The 13,246-nt window shown below is 41.2% G+C and overlaps 1 protein-coding gene across 2 annotated transcripts in view; it reads left to right on the forward strand.

Moving 5' to 3' along the window:
- Positions 1 to 7,675: 7,675 nt before the first annotated feature.
- The window catches only part of DOP1A (DOP1 leucine zipper like protein A), a 227,795-nt gene continuing 222,224 nt past the window's right edge, over positions 7,676 to 13,246 (forward strand). For both annotated transcript variants that reach the window (XM_030199075.1, XM_030199077.1), the window contains exon 1: positions 7,676 to 7,764. The gene's annotated coding sequence lies outside the window, so the exon portion shown is untranslated. The remainder of the gene's footprint in view (positions 7,765 to 13,246) is intronic.

The following is a 13,246-nucleotide window of genomic DNA, read 5'->3' on the forward strand; positions in this document are numbered from 1 at the left end:
TTATATGAGCACGCAATTCTGGAACAAACTACCACGAAACCTGAAAACGAACTATGAACTAACCGACTTCCGCAAACTATTAAAGACTCATCTCTTTGAAAAAGTCTATTGAAAAGATCAAAACACATAAAGTCCACACACACTGTTAACAATGCATCAATACATTCTCCTCTGTACTATTATCCCCCGTAACTTAACACATTTAAACCTCAATTTTACAGGTAAAAAATATATTAAGCCAGAACGTTCTCCTGCTAATGTTCAGTTGCCCTATCAGTATCAGTTGTTCTTCTATTGTTAGTCGTTCTTCTCAACTGTTTTATTCCCCTTAACGATACCTGGACCTTGTTTTAACTTAACTCCTCACAATGTAACCATAATTGTGTTATAACAAATTGTACTTCCATCATTACAATGTATTATAAGCCACACTGAGCCCGCAAATAGGTGGGAAAATGTGGGATACAAATGCAATAAAATAAAATAAATATTGGCAGTTATGGAAATGTCAAGTCAGGTTATGTGTGAATATCTAGTGTCTTATAAAGAACGGATTAGGAAGAGAAAGGAGGCAGTGACAGTAGCAAAGACTGTGTAAAGATATGGCAGAGAGAAGAGAAGCATGATGGAGGACATGCGAGGAAAGAGGAAAAAAAAGTGATAGATGTCGGCTGTAAGCATCGCGTCAAAAATCAAGGAGACCAGTAAACAAAGGAAAAATGCAATAAAAAGGACAGGACAGTGAATGGCTATACATATAAAAAAAAATAAAAATAAATTTAAAAATCAAACATATAAACGGCGAGTGACCGTACTCACTCGCAAATGCGCAGTAGAGACCTTCTCTGCCCCGCCCCCACGTCAATACGTGATGACGGGGGGCGGAACACAGAGGGTCTGTACTGCGCATTGCTGAGGGAGGGACACCGCCGTCTAACGCTCCCCCTACCCGAGTTGCCGCCGCCACCCACCTTCTACCCGGTCGGGCCCTCGCTCCACTATTGAAACAGCGAGGGTCCGGGAACGCAGCACTGAGCTCTGCTGAGCTGCCGACATCGCCCTTCCTTCTTCTTCTCTGCCTCTTGTCCCGCCCTCGACGACGTTACGTCACACGAGGGCGGGACAGGCAGCTGCAGGCAGAGAAGAAGAACGAAGGCCGACGTCGGCAGCTCAGCAGAGCTCAGTGCTGCGTTCCCGGACCCTCGCTGTTTCAATAGCGGAGCGAGGGCCCGGCCGGGTGGAAGGTGGGTGGTGACGGCTCGGTGGGGGGGCGCGAACTCGGAGGGGGAGGGGCGGCGGTGGGGGCGGGCCTTTCAACCCCCCTTCCTATAATAGCCCGTTTTTACGGGCTCAAAGTCTAGTATAATAAAGAAAAGAGAAGAGATGTGCTGTATCTCAATGGTGGTAGACAAGTAGCAACATACCAGAAAAGAAGAAAAGGCAGCAAATAGTCAATCTAATGTGTGCATATGCCTCTGTATAGAAAACTTTAATTAAAAGGGCATAAGTATTTCAGGTGAAATGGTGTGTTTGTCTTCGCTTTTAAAGCCCAAAAAGTGGTAACAGCTAAAAAGACGTGCTGGTGCCTTTATCTAAAAATACCTCAGATTGTATGTGCCAGTGGGCAATGTAGTCAATCAATAATAATAAAAAAAAACAAAGATAGAAAGTGAAGGAACTTACCAAAGTCTGAAGACACACTAGTAATTTCTGTCAGCAAAAAAGCCAGAAGAAAAAGGAGGGCACGCTGATAATGGCGGTAACAAATAACAGAGATGCGTGCCAAAAGAACGGAGCACAATGAGTACTGCTACCTTTTTTCCTACAAAAAAAAGCAATAAAAATATCCTCCTTTCTCTGGAAACACAAAAAAACATATAGCTATGCATAAACTTAAAGCTTCCAGAAAACATGGAGGTGTTAACTTACCATATTTCTATTTATACCATCTTGATTCATTAATGAGATATAATATGGCATTGAACGGGTAGATGTGAAGCGTCTGTTTACGCTTTCCAAAAATACTAGGACTAGGGGGGCATGCGATGAAGCTACAATGTAGTAAATTTAAAACGAATTGGAGAAAAGTTTTCTTCACTCAACATGTAATTAAACTCTGGAATTCGTTGCCAGAGAATGTGGTAAAGGCAGTTAGCTTAGCGGAGTTTAAAAAAGGTTTGGCCGGCTTCCTAAAGGAAAAGTCCATAGACCATTACTAAATGGACTTGGGGAAAATCCACTATTTCTAGGGTAAGCAGTATAAAATGTTTTGTACTTTTTTGGGGATCTTGCCAGGTATTTGTGACCTGGATTGGCCACTGTTGGAAACAGGATGCTGGCTTGATGGACCTTTGGTCTTTCCCAGTATGGCAATACTTATGTACTTCTATTGGCTACAAGCTAAGTCCTCATCTCTAGAATTACCCACATGGTTGGAAGTGGAACAGTATATTTGCTACCCTATTCCAGTTTCAATGTTTGGTTCTATGACTATTCCTTATGAAATCTAAAAATTCAACTTACTTTCTGCCATACAAATTGCTATACACAATCTTGATAGATTGGTCTGAAAAACAAGTGTCTTTTGGAACAATCCAAAATTCACTTACAAAAAATGCTATTTATTCTGGAGAAAGTGACAACATGTTGGCATCTGGACTCTTCATCAACTTATGCTTAATGGTCAACTGTGTGCTCTGCAGGATTTATCAGATTCATATACCTCCATATCCCCTTCTATATTTCCTGTCTCATGTTTTGGCATCAAGATTCCATACAAATCAAAGTCTCAAATCTTGTCGTCTCCACATTTTATAAAATCTTCAGAGATAAACTATTTGGTCCACCAACTGAAACGCAATCAAGTTGGTCTTCGGATTTTACAGATACCTCTTTACAACCTGATTGGTCTCTCTTCTGGGATAAAATAAATCGTCCTTTACTAGTAACAGGAATATCTCAATCACTTTTTTTATTGTCCCACAAAGCATTTTAATCTCCAAGGAAAATGTGGAGAGCAAAACCGATTTCTTCAGACAGCTATTGGAATTGTTCTCAAGCTTCTGGCTCATTCCAACATATGTTATATGAATGTCTTCCAATTCATGCCTTTTGGAAAGAGATTTAGAGACTGATTTTCAAAGCACATTGTAACTTTGTAAGTCTATGTGCTTTGAAAATGAGCACCTTGATCAACAATTAAAAACATAACTAAATGTTCTTCAGAACTCGGTTATGACATGCTTACCTTACATTTTCGTCACCCTTGTTTTGCAATCTCTTGCTGTAAACCAAAGCTAGTTGACTCTCTTTTTGCCACATGGATACAACAAATTTTGAAAAATGCTAAATTCCTTAATCATATACTTTAGTAGAATACGGTTTGCCTTTACAAACGATATGAGCTATATGCAGCTGAAAAAACAAAACCTCATAAAATTCTTAAACTTCTTTGAGACCCAGTAGATATTGTTTTACACCAACTCCAAGGACAGAGATTCAGATCGTTAACCCAATTCCTCCAATAATTGTTAGAAAGCAGAAGCAAGACACATCCTCCATGAGACGTCAAAGGAAAACAACATAGGAGCTAAGGCCGACAAAATGACTTCCAGCCTGGGAGGAGATATTTGGAAGTTCTTTATTTATAAAGCACCAGTAGAATGACCCGACATGGGTTCATATTTTGGCAGACGCAGCTGTCTGTCTCAGGAGTCACAAGAAACACTTCATTTCAGCTGTGTGTTCAGAGCTGTTTTGTAAGAAACTGTACATCCTACATCAAATGCAGTTTGTTACCTTGAAGTGTTTATTCATCCAGTGCACCAGGTTCAAACATCACCATATGAACGGAGTGTTTCTTGTGACCCCTGCGGCAGGCTGTTAAACCTATATATTGATACAAGCACATCTTGTTAAATTATGTGTTCTTGATGTACTAATTTTTAATTTAAATAAAAATTAATGAACTAAAAAAAGACTATGGAAAATCCATCTTATGTTGCAGGACCAAAACTCCTGAACACATTGCCTTCTTGTGTATGATCTATGAGGAACTTAAAAATGTTTAAAAAGACCTTGAAAACTATTTTAACCCAACAAGCTTTTGGTGATTGTTTCAGACATCAGCGAAACTGAGAATTAAATAAACCTTTTTGGTGAATTTTTGCCATTGGTGACAGCAGAATAATATTGTGGGAAGCAGTACTTTTTTTTACATCAATTTTTGATTTTTATGTTTGATTTTATGCATGTTACATTGTAATCTGCTTAAAATTGTTGATAGCATGGAACACACATTTTATAAATAAATAAAATGGTTTGGGTCTCCAGGCAACTGACAAGCCAAAGTGTCTCCCTACACTACCTTGCTCTCACTGTGCACTCTCCAGCCTACCAGGCTGGCATCCATTGTAATCACTACCCAGTGAAAGGTCCAACAGAATCCCGAGGGCCAAATAACCTGAATTGTTCAATCAGGCCAATGCCTCCCATATAGTTGGAGAGAACGGGAGGCGGACTTTGAAATCTTTGGAATAGGAGCCCACCTAGAGAGCAATACTCTATGCAACAGTCTAATATGCACCCTAGCCTAGAGAGTTACTTCATCAGTCACTACCAATGACCCTAGAAGCTGCAGGGAATTCCATGCTCTGGGAGCCGACTGTGCTCAGAAATTAATGCTGTGGACCTAAAGCTTGCAAATCCTCTCCATCTGGAAGACGATGTCTTTGCTTGTGGCAAACAAAGCCTCAGGTACTCCATGACCTGAGAGGGGATTCAACTGGCTTCTGGATAATTCACCACCCATCTGAGAAGTTCCAGCAGTGCAATGACGGATGAGCCAATCATCTAGATAGGACCTCAACTCACTGTTCTTGAAAAAAGGCTGCTGCTACCACCACTATAACCTTGGAGGTGGTCTGAGGCGCTGTGGCCAACCCAAAGGACATCGATCCAATTGAAAGTGGATGCCCAACATGCAGAACTGCAGGAAGCACATGTGCGATGCCAGAATGGGAATATGCAGGCAAGCCTCCGTGAAGTCCAAGGAGGTGAAATTTACCTTGTCCCACTACTGTGAAGATAGGCCATAGGATTTCCATGCCAAAACAAGGAACCTGTAGGGCTGCACTGACTGCTTTAAAGTCTAGAATGGGGCAGGAGGAGCCCCCCTCCTTCTTTAGGCCCATGAAACAAATAATAAATGTAAACCACTATGGTTGTACCACAGAAAAGTGGTATATCAAATCTATGTTCCTTTACCCATAGAAAGATATTCCATTAAAATAAAGGCAATAAGTGTGGGGAAAATATAGTACATGGGCAAGTCCATACATTCATGCATAAACCTGAATGCAACTGCAGTAGTCTAGGAGAAGTTTGGCTCAGGATGTCCTTTATTGGACAAAAGCAAGGGCTATCGCAAACTACAACTATGGACTACATAGGATGAGAACTCTCTCCTCAGGAACTTCCATGGAAAAATCCTGCACCCTTCCTCCGTGCCTCCCAGACAACTCCAACACGGGGACATCAACGGGGTCGAAGCCGACCTGATGTATCAACATCTCCAGGTGCGGTAAGAGATCAGACGACCATTCAACAACCAACATCTCCACCCCCACCTGTGATCTCTCTCTCCATCTCTAAACCCAAGATCGCCACATATCTCTATCGCTTCTCTCCATCGCTTTCAAACTGAAGCTGCGCAGCCCGTCTCTCCTAACCTCCTCCCGCGTCCTTCTTCAAACTTGCCTTTAAAGTCGTTCATATCAGCAGGAATTCATACAAGTTGCCTTCGACCTGCCCCGTCACTTTCTTTCACCACTCCGACCAGAGTCTCTTGCCTCACCCTCTCCTCTACCGCCTTCAGGTCTTACTACCCATCTTGAAATTTTTTATTAATTTATAATGATACAGGGATATGAAATGCAAAATACAAGGAATAATCAAATAGTCATATCAAAGAACATCAATATATAAGTAACAGAGGAAGGAAAGGTAGGGAGGTAAAGGAGGGGAGGTTAGGGGAAAGCAAGTTATACATATATTCAAAATAGAACCTGCAATTTACACTCAAATACTATGGAGAACTCTTGTTTAAAGAAAGATAAGTTTTTAAAGGCAACCATACTTTGTCAAAATATAAGGAATTTCTAACTTTGATGGCTAACTTCTCTTACATAGGCACGCGCCTGTGGAATGCATTGCCACAAGTGGTGAAAACAACTTATGATTACCTAAAATTCAGAAAGTCATTAAAGACTTATCTATTCGAAAGGGCATATCCGAATGACCCAACTTAAATGACTCAACCCTGCAACACTTCACTATTAAAGATCGTATTGGACATTAATGAACTCTTTTACCTCAACCCAACTTGATTGAATCTTATCTTCCCTATCTCAATACAACATATCTTCCCTATCCCAATACAACATTTTGTACCTATCCCATACCAGATTTGGCGAATGCCTCACAGTATTATGTAAACCACATTGAGCCTGCAAATATGTGGGAAAATGTGGGATACAAATGTAACAAATAATAATAAAGATATTTGGTTCACCTGTTATTGAAAGTGTTTTAGACAAATATTCCTCCAAACTGTATGATACGTTAATTGATATAGGCTTTAAAATGGTCTTAGCAAAATGGAAGGATAATTCCATTTTCATTTTAGAAATTTTTTATTAAATTTTAATAACAGGGGTAGGAAATACAAATTACAAGAAACAACCAGGTAATCACACCAAAGAATATCAGTGGACGGGTAACAGAGGGAGGAAAAGGAGGGAGGTAGGGGGGAAGCAATTTGTGAATGCATTCAAAGCAAAATCTGTAATTTACACTCGAGTATTATGTAGAACTCTTGTTTAAAGAACGATAGGTTGTTAAAGGCAGCCACACTTTATCAACATATAATTGTAAGCTCTTTTGGAGCAGGGACTGTCTCTTTGTGTCAGGTGTTCAGCGCTGCGTGCATCTGGTAGCGCTATACAAATACTAATAGTAATCTCTCTATATAAAATGCACCTCCAACATTCTAATGAAGCCTCAAGTTTCCCAACATTCTAAATGTGTCATGGTGTAGATCGCTTTTTCTCCATGAGTGTCTGCCCCACCCTCACGTCACAACGTGACCCCTTGGGATCTCCTGCTTCTTTTCCAAAACACCTTGAAGGAGGGCCCCCCCCCCCCCCACTCTCATTCTTTCTCACACACACACACACACTCTCACACAAGACAGCCTCAAACTATGTCACACACAGACCCACACTCGCACATTCACTCCGTCTCTCTCTCTCTCTCTTCACACACACACACACACTCACTCTCAAACATACACACTCCCGTTTCATGGGTCTCAGAAACGAGCCTTTTTTTACTAGTAATAATATAAGGAATTTCGAACTTTGAGGGCTACAGATAGTTCAAATTTGTGGATCTGTAAAACAGAAATTAAGTAAGGAGTTATCCTTCCAGTTTGTTAAAACCATTTTTAATCCTACGTATCATATAATTCCTTTCTTAATTCTCACTTCTCACAAAAACTTCAGGTCTTAGTACTGTCTGTGTGTCCCGTCCTGCCGGAAACAGGAAGTCGGCGCATCGGACTCATGCAGCGGCAGAAGGAAGGAAGTTGCGTCAGAGGGGGGCGTGGGCTGTGGAGAAGGAAATGTCGGGTCTTGGTCGGTGTGAAGGAGCTTATATGAATTGGTTCTGCTGCTGCCTCTGACCACCTCAAAGATAAGCTTGAAGGTAGGACGCGGAAGAGGGGGTTTGAGAATGAGCGAGAGAGAAGGGAATGGGAGGGCAGGGAGAAATACCGGCCCTCCGATGGGGGGGAGAGGAAGAGACATTGGACCAGAGTGGAAGAGAAAGGGAGAAATGTCAGACTGCGGGAGGGTCATTGAATGCGTTTGCGAAGGGATGCTCGATGTGTGTGAGAGAGCAGTCAAATGAGTGTGACTTGGTGTCTCTGCGGCGCCAAGTCAGTCCCTTGTCATATTCGCTGGTATTGGTAAAGGCTAAGCTTGCATTGTTTAAACAGATTGTTAGGGGGGGGGGGGGGAGTAATAAATCTCAGAAATTGACCTTATGTTTTCCTTTCTCTTTCTTAAACCTTCCTTGATTTTTCTTTTTATGATTTGAAATTATTTACAAAAAAAAAGTTGGGTGAAGGTAAGTATGTTTAACTGGGTGCTAGAGGAGAAGGTTTGCTAGCAGATGTTAAGAGTAAAGTAATAGATCACTCGTCTCATGCCAGTTATACACTGAATTAGCCTCTTCCATTGGAATGATGGCAATAATTTTGATTTCATATATGTATATACATATATGAAATCATATATTAACAAAGAAAGCATCAATCATATATAGATATATGATTGATGCTTTCTTTGTTAATAATGACATGAGTATTGGCAAGGGTTATAATGATTGCAGAAGCATTATAAAATACCAGGAAAAACATTGATCTACAGTGCACATTCTGAACCCCCCCCCCCCCCTCCAAGAATGTTAGGAATTATTAGAAAAGGAACAGAGAATGCATGAGATGCATGTTCTGTTGCTTTACCCTTAATATGAGCCAGGGCCCTGAAAAAGGCAGGTACAAATCAAGGTAAGGTATACACATATGAGTTTATCTTGTTGGGCAGACTGGATGGACCATGCAGGTCTTTTTCTGCCGTCGTCTACTATGTTACTATGTATGTTACTATGTTCCATCTAACCTACTAGTAAACCTTCTCCTACAGCACCCACTTAAGTCAGAAGTATCATAATGCCTCTGTATTGTTCTGTGGTGAGGCCACACCTTGGGTATTGTGTGCAATTCTAGTTGTTACATGTCAACAATTATGTAGTGGAAACTGAAGATACAGAGAAGAGTAACCAAAATAATTAAGGGACTCTTGTATGAGAAAAGACTAGAGGTTAGAGAGAAGAGGCTGAGGAAAGATATGATTGAGGTCTACAAATCTTGACTGGAGTAGACTGGTTGAACATGAATCAGTTTTTTTACTCTTTCATGAAGTTCAAAGTCTAGGGGACACTCCATGAAATTACATAGTGGCACCTTTAAATCAGGCGAAAATATTTTTTCTAGAATTGATTGCTGGTGCAAGTGATGATAGAAGTTAATGTAGCTCGGTTTTAAAAAGGTTTGGACAAATTCCTGGAGGAAAAGTCCATAAACTGTTGTTGCTAAGGTAGATCTGGGGAAAGCCACTGTTTGTCCTTGGGATTAAGTGGTCTGGAATTTTGGCACTTTTGGGACTCTGCCAGATGCTTGTAACCTGCACTGGCTATTGTTAGAAATGGGATACTGGGCTAGATAGACTCTTGGTCTGACCCATTAGGCAACTCTTATATTCTTTTCTTGATAGATTAAACATATCACATACTTTGGGTCTTTTATGTACTGAAGTGCAAAGTAACTTTACAAAAGCAGTCTTCACTTGAATAATAATGCAAAATACTTGGAAATTCACAAAAATGCATTTGTACAGTCACTTTGCAGTAGTGAACTTTATGCAAGATTCTCTTCATGCAAACATATATTTAAAATTTCTATTAATGAGCTGCTGCAATGCAAAATCATGTAGCGCAGATCATTAATGTCAGAAATCATAAAAATGAGGGGCCAGTGCTCAAAAGCCAAAGGGCCCTGTTTAGTAAGGTGTGCTAGTGTTTTTAGTGCATGCTATTGCTAGAGATACCCCTGTATTCTAATGGGTGTCCATAGCAGGATACGCTAATTTTTATTTATTTATTTGTTACATTTGTACCCCATATTTTCCCACCTATTTGCAGGCTCAATGTGGCTTACATAGTACCGTAAAGGTGTTTGCCAAATAACAAATACAAGGTTATGTTGTGGTCAAATGAGGTGGGTGTGAATCAGGCGTCATGGGGTCGAAGGGAATGAAGATTGTAAATTGTTCAGTACGATCATTGGTTATGCTGTATTGCAGGGTGTGGGAATTTAGCGCACACTAAATACGTTAGTGTGCCTATAGCTTAGCTTAGTAAGGGCCCATGGTTAACCGCATGCATTTATAGCCGTGACTGAACTTACCGAACATGGAAGAGCGATCGATGCTCAAAGGAAATTGCACGGAAATGGGATGCTCAGAACATCTGCATTCAGTTTGGTAGTGAAAGCACCTAGCACATGTGCAGAACAATTTTGTGGTATCTGTTCTCCTCATGCCCAGGAAAAAAAACCCCAGAAATGGCAACAACCGCATCAAATGGTAATCATTCTTATCTTTTTTTTTCTCTGCCATATCTTCCAAGGACACCTGTGTGCGGTGGGCATCCCGAGGCCTCAGTGTCTGCCGTATCTCCCTCTTTTCCTTGTTGTCATCTATTCATTATCTTCATACTCATAGTAACATATAGTAACATAGTAGATGACGGCAGAAAAAGACCTGCACGGTCCATCCAGTCTGCCCAACAAGATAAACTCATGTGTATACCTTACCTTGATTTGTACCTGTCTTTTTCAGGGCACAGACCGTATAAGTCTGCCCAGCACTATCCCCGCCTCCCACCACCGGCTCTGGCACAGACCGTATAAGTCTGCCCAGCACTATCCCCGCCTCCCACTACCGGCTCTTGCCACCCTGTACTCCTGTAGAAAGCGCAGGAAGAAACCTCCATACATATCTCCAGACAGACGCACACCTCACGAGAGATCCCGCTGTTTTCCTGTGCGTCATAGATATGCATCAGAGGATTACCTTTTTTGTCCCTTTTGTTGTTTTTTTCATGGTTCCATTACACTTTTTTATGCTCTTTTCCAGGCGGAACATACATGTATGATACACACACTTGAAAAGTGCAGATACTTTTAAAAATTACAAACAGACCACTCCACCAGGAAGCTGCCTTTTCTCATGCAATGCCAAAACACTACAGGTAGACACTTTCTTCTGTGCATTTGCACAGAATGCTAATTTTAATACTATTGAGCTTGTTTTAATACATTTGCATTGTGTTTTTGGTCTCTGCTTCTGCAAACTGTAAAAGCAGGGCCAAAACCCTTTGTGCCATACTTGAATAACATATACACAAAACCAGATAAAACTGGTCTAAATGAAACATTCCAAGCCTGGTAAATTTGGAGCCTTGGGTCTTGAGTAATGAGAGAGGCTTCTAGGGACACTTTTTGTGAGGGAAGAAAAAAACCCCGTACACTTCAGGAGGTTTAATGATTTTTTTTTCCAGAGGTAATGATAAACAAGGAGCTCCTTTACATGGCAGCAACTGCTTTTTAAAGGGGAGCACGCATCGCGATATACATTCAGCCTCCCCCAGAGCTCGAAGTTTGATATTGAATACTTTGTAATTTTTGAATGGAACCAATTTGTTACATATTTTTTTTTTTTTGGAGGGAGTACGGTGGGTGGCTGGGGTGTTTGAATTTATCCTGGGACAGATGTTCTTTGTCTTTTGAGAGGCTATGAGATACAAAACCTCTCTGTAGTTTTGCCTGATGGCTGTGTTGTTGTTCCCAGCACTGGCAGACCTGCATTTTTGACTGTTATTATTTTTCTTGTATAAAAACAATAAACAGATTTAAACGTAAAGGGGAGCCTGGCATGAATTGGAGGCCTCTCTTGTGTATTCGTTCATTGGGGGCATCAATAGCCTGGTGGGCCAGCAGCCCCCCACAAACACCCCTCCCCAGCTTAATAGTATAAAGGTAAGAAACAGACCATCTGAATTCCCACCCCTTAAATCAATAAATCTGAGGACTTTGTCCTTTCTCCCCCCCCCCCCCCCCCCAAAGACCCGACTCATCCAGGAAGGCCAGGAGATATGCCCTACTATAGTATCACACGCATTTTTCTAGAGTCCTCAGGACACATCAAGTCAGTCTGGTTTTCAAGATATTCACAATGAATATGCATGAGATAGGTTTACATACAAGTGCATGCAAATTTATCTCATGAATATTCATCTGGGGTAGCCTGAAAACCTGACTGGCTGGGTATGTCCTGAGGACTGGGTTGAGAACTTGTGCTGTAGAGAGAACTGCCAAAACAAGACTGAGTAGGATCTCTCCTGCCATATCTCTCAGACCCTATGGTTGAGATGAGGTAGGGCCAGCCCTCAGATTTATTGATGAAAGGGTTGAGGTTTTATGGAGCCTCTGTTTTACATTGTAGTTCTGCACTGGGGCGGAGGAAGGGAGTTGCAAAGACTGATAGCCCACCAGGTCATGGAGTACTCCCCCCCCCCCCCCCAGTTCAGGCCTCAGTAGCCCTTTAAATAGCAATTGCGTCATTGTACTGTTGTAAAGTTCTTGGCTTTAGCATTGTGTAGAACACAGGCAAGCCTTGAACCTTTTTTTTTCTTTTTTTTGCATCTGTAGCTAACTTTCACAAAGATGGATATTAATCTGTATACTTTTTAACTATTTATTACAAGAGGCCCTTAAGGTGTCTCCCACTCTAAAATCTAGCAGGAAATGGCTACAATATGCATTATTGTGTCTCAAAAAAGAATTCAAAAAGGCATGGGATGAGCACAGAGAATCTCTAATTAGAAAATAAATGTTATTTAAAAAAAAAAAAACTTAAAGGGCTGCATATGTTTTTGTATGTTAAGCGATGCTTACATGGCAACTCTGTCTGCATCAACTAAGGCTGGTGCTGAGTCTGAGTCCCGCATATGGCGATCCAGTTTAGGGGGGGCTGGAGAGAGCCTCGATGGAAACTCCAGTGGTTTGGAACATGAGGACAGTGCCGGGCAGACTTTTACGGACTTTGTCCCGCAAATGACAAGATGGATTTGGATAGGCTGGAGTGGGTTTTGACGGCAACTCTAGTAGTTGAAACGTAAGGATAGAGCCGGGCAGACTTCTATGGTCTATGTCCCGGAAACACCAAAGAAAGACAAGTAAATAATATCACATTCATTGTTTTAAATCTTGAATTGATAATGAATGTGACTGTTCGGCAGACTGGATGGACCATTCAGGTCTTTATCTGCCGTCACTCACTCAACAAGATTTATCAGTTGTCTATGTCTTCTTTGTGGGTTGTGCAGTAAGCCAAGCCTACAGCTGAATACTTTTGATTTATTTTTTTTTTCCTTTGGAGACAAAATGTTAGCCAACATTCAGCTTCACATTAACTGAAATCCATGATGACCATGAACGCAACATAGCGTTCCTAACAGAAGATGTGTCTGAAAGTTTTGAGGTTTCTAAATTGCTGATTGTGGA

This window comes from Microcaecilia unicolor, chromosome 3, assembly GCF_901765095.1.
Source record: "Microcaecilia unicolor chromosome 3, aMicUni1.1, whole genome shotgun sequence".
In the NCBI taxonomy this organism is placed as follows: domain Eukaryota; kingdom Metazoa; phylum Chordata; class Amphibia; order Gymnophiona; family Siphonopidae; genus Microcaecilia; species Microcaecilia unicolor.